Source organism: Microtus ochrogaster, linkage group LG9 (assembly GCF_000317375.1).
Source record: "Microtus ochrogaster isolate Prairie Vole_2 linkage group LG9, MicOch1.0, whole genome shotgun sequence".
Lineage (NCBI taxonomy): Eukaryota > Metazoa > Chordata > Mammalia > Rodentia > Cricetidae > Microtus > Microtus ochrogaster.
The window spans coordinates 20,085,340-20,092,909 of NC_022034.1; the positions used below are offsets into that span (position 1 = coordinate 20,085,340).

Consider the following 7,570-nt stretch of genomic DNA (forward strand, 5'->3'; position numbering starts at 1 on the left):
GATCTCTGTGAGTTCGAGGCCAGCCTGGTCTACAAGAGCTAGTGCCAGGACAGGCTCCAAAGCTACAGAGAAACCCTCTCTCGAAAAACAAACAAACAAACAAACAAAAAATTTATCTGACCAAGGTTGAGATCAGCCAAGGTCTGTGAAAATAAATGTAGATATTTCGAAGGAATTTACAACCTGACCATCGAGCAAATCAATAATAGGAGGGTCTGTCCTAGGGCCTATGATCACCACAGCTACGGGCTTTGAATTTGTTTGGTTATTTATTATAAAAAGATATTTTCAGATAACATGTTTTGATCATGTTTTCGCTTCCCATCCCTTCCTAGAAACTACTTATTTCCTTCTCATCCAAAATATGTTTTCTTTCAGAAATTAACCCCAACCACAGAAACAAAAAATCAAAACAAGCAAATAAAAATATAAAATTAAACTAAATGAAACAATTAGAGTCCATCTCCTCATACTCATAAAACCACAAAATTTGTTTTGTATGGACATAGGGACTTTCCTAGAGTGTAGTTCATATAACCAATGACAACTCATAGGAGAAAGTTGATTTTCTTCTTTGTCATCAGGTATCAGATGTAAGTAGCTTCTTAAATAGAAAGAAGGAAGTTGAAGGAATACAAGATAAAATAAACTTTAAATATATATTACTTTATTTTCCTCTGTCATATTTATCCATGTCGAATTTATATATGTAGTTCTTGAACTCAGAAGAATGTTCCTACTGGAGATAAGGATCGGATTCTGTGATAGTTGGCATTGTGTGTCTTAACACGATTACTAATGCACGTCCATTAAGTATATTCTGTTGTTGATTCTTCTCAATGTGTGTGTTCAGTTTGGCTTGACTAACAAATACAAATCCAGTGCTGACAGGAAGATTAAAAGATTTTAAAATAAGCAAGGCATGGTGGTTGATGCCTTTAATCCCAGCACTCTGGGACTTAAAGGATGGCCAAGAGGATCTCTGCAAATTCAGGGCCAGCCCGAATTATGTGTAGAGTTTCAAGACGGATTCCAGAGATACACAGAGAAACCCTGTCTTGAAAAAAAAAAAAAGATTTTAAAGTAGGAAATAATAAAATAATGAGCAGGCTGTCCTTGATTTTCCATAATTTTCTCTAGATAATCCATTGTTAAGGTGATTATGATGTGGCTGGAAAAGGTGGGTTGTTCATATTGCCCCGTGACACTAAAAATTATCATCTTGTATATTGCGGTGTCATTTGAAAGCAAAGCTTACTGGATTAGCCTTTCTTTCACACTGTTCCAACCTCCAAATGGTTACCTGAACTCCCATTAAGAAAGGTACTGTGACTGCTTGTAAAGTTTGGAAGTTCCTATGTGTTTGAGGAGGATTTCTTTGTATCTTTACAACCACAGTACATTTAAGACTATGTCAGATACTTCCAATTCGACTTCTCTCTCTGATAGATATCTGATTCCTAAGACTCGAGTTCCTGTTCTTTAAACACAATCTGATTACCTGACATTGATTTCTAATTGATTCTTTTCACTTGAGTCTTCTGTGGCAGTCTAAATGAATTACTCTTACTTCAATTTACGCTTCCACAATGAGGGAAGAGAGAAGTGCAGACCGCTTTCACCAATTGGAAGCTCCTATTTAGCCTCAATGAAATCACTAAATCATCCGCTTTTTGCTCATAAATCCAAAATAATGACGTATGCATGTCTTTATTTATCAGTCATTTTATTAGTTGTAATTCCATTGAAGTTTATGTACAATGCCATTGATTAATCCCTGAAAGGAACAAATATTCTTAACAATTTAAATCTCATAAATAGTATGTTTTGATATTTCTGGGTTGATTGACCCTATATGTTTTTGCTAATAAAACAAAAGAAACCTTGTGATTTCTTTTTACTCTTGTTTTAGAATGAGCCTGCATTGACCATTTTTGTTTTTTTATTTGTTTGTAGTTTATTGGTTTTTGTTTTTTTCCTATTTTTTCTAAGAATAAATAGAATACAGTGACATTATAAAAATGTTATTTGGTAAGCATTTTTGTTATATGAAAAATAATTTCTTCTTTACTTACCTGTAATTAGAAGCAAAGAAAATAAAATGTATAATTTCATATATATCTTAGTTTTGTTTTCTTAATTTGTACCTGCTGTTTTGAACTTTTAAGATGTCTGCTTTTTGGACAGTAAAATCCTGTCTGATTTTTTTATTGATTTTTATTGAGCTCTACATTTTTCTCTGCTCCCCTCCCTGCCTCTCCCCTCCCCTACAACCCTCTCCCAAGTTCCTCATGCTCAAGAGATCTTGTCTTTTTCTACTTCTCATGTAGATTAAATCTATGTATGTCTCTCTTAGGGTCCTCATTTTTGTCTAGGTTCTCTGGGATTGTGATTTGTGGATTGGTTTTCTTTGCGTTATGTTTAAAAACGACCTCTGAGTGAGTACATGTGATAAGTGTCTTTCTGGGTCAGGGTTAGCTCACTCAAAATGATGTTTGTCTGATCTTGAACAAAAACAAAACAGAAATTTCATAGCACAACATTCATTTTCTGTGTCCCATAGCCATAGCTTTTTTGTTCATTGTTTACTTCAGAATTTTAGGTGTTCTCCATAGATTTGTAGTTAAGCCATAGGAGAATTCCTAAGAGGATTTTTGTGGATAAATAAAGGTCAGACATACAAACTTAGGTAAAGTTCACTAGTGTCCTTGTCACGGCTCTATCGCCTTGAAGAGACACCATGACCAAGGCACCTCAATGTAGTGGCATTTCATTTGTATTTTAATAAATAAAGCTTGCCTGAAGGTCAGAAAAGCAAAACAGCCAGCCACTGGATGTTACTTCTACCTCACTGTAGCCCCTGCTCTAGTGCCACATGCTAAGGTACAGTTCACGAGTCAGGCAAAAGGCTGGAGATTCAAACTCTCTCTCTCTCTCTGTCACACACACACACACACACACACACACACACACACACACACACACACAGATACAGAGACAGATAGTGCCAAGAATGCCCTCTTTATTTTGTTCAGGGCACCTTATATAGGGTCTCCTTGACTAATGGCCATGCCCTCACTCTCAGCTGCAAGCCCACCAGAAACCACTTCGTGCCATTAGAAACTCCTGAGGGTTTGTGCTCAGGGCATCTGAAAAACAAGTTGTTTGTTCAGAGCATCTGCAAGAATAGGAAAACAGATGGTCTCCGAAAATTTAGGATCTGGGGGTCCACAGTCCCTAACACTTCAGTCTGAAATGGCAATCTAGTCTCCAAGAATTTCAGAATGAGACTGAAACTGAGAGCTGTCTCCTCCCAATTTATAATCCTCTCTAGGGCTGGAATTATGCCCTGCATCTCTGAGATTAAAGACATGCACCACTAGATTTCTATGGCAATTAGGGAGGCTCCTGGGTGTTAGTTACTATGCCTGGTCTGTAAGTCTCACCAGTGGGGCTGTTTTATTTCTGACCTTCAGGCAAGCTTTATGTATTAAAATACAAATGAAATGTAACTACACCTCTTATAAGAGGAGGCTTTTAATTTGGGGCTTGTTTTACAGTCTCAGAGGTTTAGTCCATTATCATCAAAGCAGGAATCTGACTGTATGCAGGTAGTTGCTGGAGCAGTAGTTGAAAGGTATAACCTGATCCCCTGATCTGAAGGCAGAGGAAGAGAGAAAGAGAGAGAGAGAGAGAGAGAGAGAGAGAGAGAGAGAGAGAGAGAGAGAGAGAGAGAGAGATAACCTGATCCCCTGATCTGCAGGCAGAGGAAGAGAGAGAGGGTGGGGTGAGAACAGCTTGGGCTTTTGAAGCTTCAAAGCCCACTCCCAGTTCTTCCAACAAGGTTTTATGCCTACTCAAATAAGACCTTGCCACCTAATCATTTGAATCCTTTCAAATAGTTCCACTCCCTAGTGATAAGCATTCAAAGACATGAACCTATGGGGACCATTTTTGTTGAACATCACACCAAGATTCCTTTGTCAAGGAGTCTTGAATAAGATGCTGCTTATTGCATATACAACAAAGAATTTCCAAGTATTTTAAATGTGTTTTCTTGAAATCATAGTTTGTAGCATGTTTTACCAGAAAAAATGCAGTAAAGAAAATATATTAGCCTAAAAAGACTAGAAGTTTTACTAATAAATATAACTGAATTTATTTAAATATTCATATTTATGAATAAACATTAACCTTTCCATAACTATATCATACATAGTTTCTGAATTGAATATCAATCTCAACAAAGGCCTTTTAGTTGGTTCTTCAAGTTTAAAGGACAACAAGAAATGAGTATTTATTTACAAAATTCTAAAAAGCAAAATAAATGTGGTACTAGTTTGAATGATCATCAAGGACAGCAGTTGAAAATACTTCATGTAGCAAATAGAAAAGGCTTCTCAGTGGCTGTTTGTCTGGGGATCATCATGCTGCTACCTTTCCCTGTAAGCTCAGGAATGCAGCAGGCTTTGCATGACTGACTTAAGTTCCTAGGGGGGTAAAGGTAATTAGCATTTGGTTTTTATCTCATATTTTTCTTATAAATATATGTCACCTTTTGGCATGTAAAGTCAGAAGAAAGGCAATGTTACAGATTCCTTTTTAAAAGCAGAAAGTCTTCAAACTCAAATTATTGCACCGGGCAAAAAAATTCAAAATATTAATTATGTGTTGAAAAGCAAGCTAATAATTCCATTTTATCATCTTTTGGAGACAAAGCAGATTACAGCACATTTGAGACCAGCCTGTGTCTAAAAGTAAAACTAAAACCAAGCCCTAGGAACTTGATGATCAAATTCTCTTCCAAATATTTGATAATGTCCTTCTTACACACTTCATTTGTTCCATCTTTAAATCCACATTTAAAGTCTAAATTCTAAATAGTGATAGCAATAACTTTAAAAAGATTATCAAAGAAAGAAGTTTCTAAACTCCCCTAGATTTTTGCTCCATATTTCCTCACTTGTCAGTTGCAGGTTTGTAACACAGAATTTTTATATTTGACTATATTAGACTCACTACTTTTTCCAACCTCTTTCTAAAATAAAGATGAAAAAGAATCCTAAATTAAAAAAAAAATATTAAGAATCTCACAAGGTGGGCAACAGAGCATGAGACCAAACTGCAATGCCTTAGGGGTGGTGGCTGTGTTCTTATAGGCTCCATTACACTAACAAGCACCAACTCCCCAGTAACACTGCTAGAAGATTATGTTTCATGTAATGGTGAAAACCCATTATTAAAACTTTGTTTCCTTAAATCAGAGTCTCTGAGGGCACATCAAAAGCCTCCATTTATAACTTTGGCTATGAAAATTGGGATAAAATCTTTTATATATGGTATAAACTAGAATAAAATTTATAGGACATTTCCTTGTGACATTGGTATACTGTCACCTCCATGTAGCTGGAGGCTTTTCTATATTCTACCTGGTCCCACATTCACTTATAAAATAATCACTTGGAGGCTTAATTTTAAGTATAATTGTTTGAGTGAAGGCTCAGGCATATTACTGGCTAGCTCTTACATATGAATTAACCCATTTCTATTAAACTGCATATCATCATGTGTACTGTGATTTACCGATATTGCTCTGACATCTTACTCCTCTAGTGGCTTTTGGCATCTCTCAGACTCTGCTCTTCTTTTTGTATTCAATTTGGCTTTCCTGCCTAGCTATAATCTTCCCTGCCATAAGCCAAAGCAGCTTAATTCATCAAACAATAAAAGCAATACATATCCACAGCATGCAGAAGGACAATTCACACCTTTTCCCTTTTCTGTCTAGTTAAAGAGGAAGATTTTAATGTTAGTATTGTAAAATTACATATTTTTTACAACAAAACAGATATTAAGCAAGAATTATAGTTATACTATTTAGTCTACTTGTATTTGGCAAAATTAAGGAAACACTATTATTCATCATATTTTTGTTAGTCTAAAGTTTCATATTTAATTTGTCTTTTATCAGAACAAAGGAAAACCATAATTATAACTATCTAGTCTTCACTTTAGTCAAAGACCCAAGAAGGATTTAATATTACCTGAGTAAACAGGATGTGCATTGCAAGCAACTTCCAAAACTCGACAAATGACAAAGATATCTGCTGCCTGGACAGTCACCCAAAGTTCTTTTGTAACTTTGGGGCATTCATCAGAAACCTTTAAGAGTGTCTTGGTTGATCAAATCATATTTATCTGGAAGAAATCTATAGCTTCTCATTTTCTATGGAAACAAAAGCAGAACAACTTTTACAAAGCAATGCATCTTTTAAGTTTCATTTTACAAGTATATTTTTTGACTTTTGTTTTAAAATTAGTCATTTAAAAATATTTACATTGGTATATTTATCAGTATATCTTTCTGTATCATTTTCTTAGCAGCTATCCTTTGTTTTTTAGCAACCAAAAAAATTAAAAATTCAACAGTATTGTACAGGTCCAGACTTCTTATGTACTTTCCATCTTTATCTAGTTTTTTTGTTTTATATTGCTTTAATGTCTCTTTAGAGACTTTGTTTTATTTTTTAAAACTATTTCTTTCTTTCTATAGCTACCTATACCCATTTTCTTTCATTTTTTATTATTACCTAAAAAAATACCAATCCAAATTCCCATTCCCTTTCCTCCTCTTAGTCCCCTCCTTATCTCTCCATAGACCCTTTTCCCACCCCTCCAACCCTAAGGGAGTGCCATGTACCCCACCCTATGTAAAGTCCAAGGTACTTCCTACTACATCTAGGTTGAGCAAGGTGTACATCCAAAGAGATTAGGATCCCATGAAGCCAGTGTATGCAGTAGAGACACATCCCAGTGTCACTATCAGTGGCCCCTCACTCTGTCCCAGCTGCCAACCCCCATTCAGAGGGGCTTGGCTGTTGCCAAGTCCAGTTGGAGTTGGTGAGCTTCCATTAGCTTAAGCAAACTGTCTCAGTGGATGACCCCCTCATGGTCTTGAATTCCTTGCTCATACTCTCACTCCTTCCACTCTTCAACTGGATCTTGGGCGCTCAGTCCAGTGCTCTGATGTGCATCATTGCCTCTGTTTCCATCTGTTGTTGGATGAAGGGTCTATGGTGATATTTAAGATAATCATAAGATAACTGACTACAGGATAAGGTCAGTTCAGATACCCTCTCCTCTCTTGCTTGGGTCTTAGCTGGGGTCATCCCTGTGGGTTCTTGGGCATTTTTCTAGAGCCAGGTTTCTTGCTAACCCCATAACGGCTCCTTCAATCAAGATATCTCTTTCCTTGCTCTCATATCTATCCTTCCTTCATCTCAACTATCCCATTCTCTCGAGTTCTCCTTAACACCCCTTCTCCCTTTCCTTCTACTCCCTGACCCCCTGCTCCCAAATTTTTGTCTGATTCTAATTTCCAGTAGGGTCTATACATGTTTTCCTTTGGTTCATCTTATTACTTAGTTTCTCTAGGATCCTGAACTATAGGCTCATTGCCCTTTGTTTATGACTAGTATCTGAAGGCGAATTTAATTAATCCAGGCCAGTGGGTACAAGAAGACAATTTTAATATAAAAGCACACTCACACACCCGGAGTTCAGCGATCCA

General features: G+C 36.4%; 1 protein-coding gene across 6 annotated transcripts in view; it reads left to right on the forward strand.

Moving 5' to 3' along the window:
- The window catches only part of Grik2 (glutamate ionotropic receptor kainate type subunit 2), a 588,331-nt gene that overhangs the window by 373,877 nt on the left and 206,884 nt on the right, over window positions 1-7,570 (forward strand). The gene's annotated exons all lie outside the window — the stretch shown is intronic.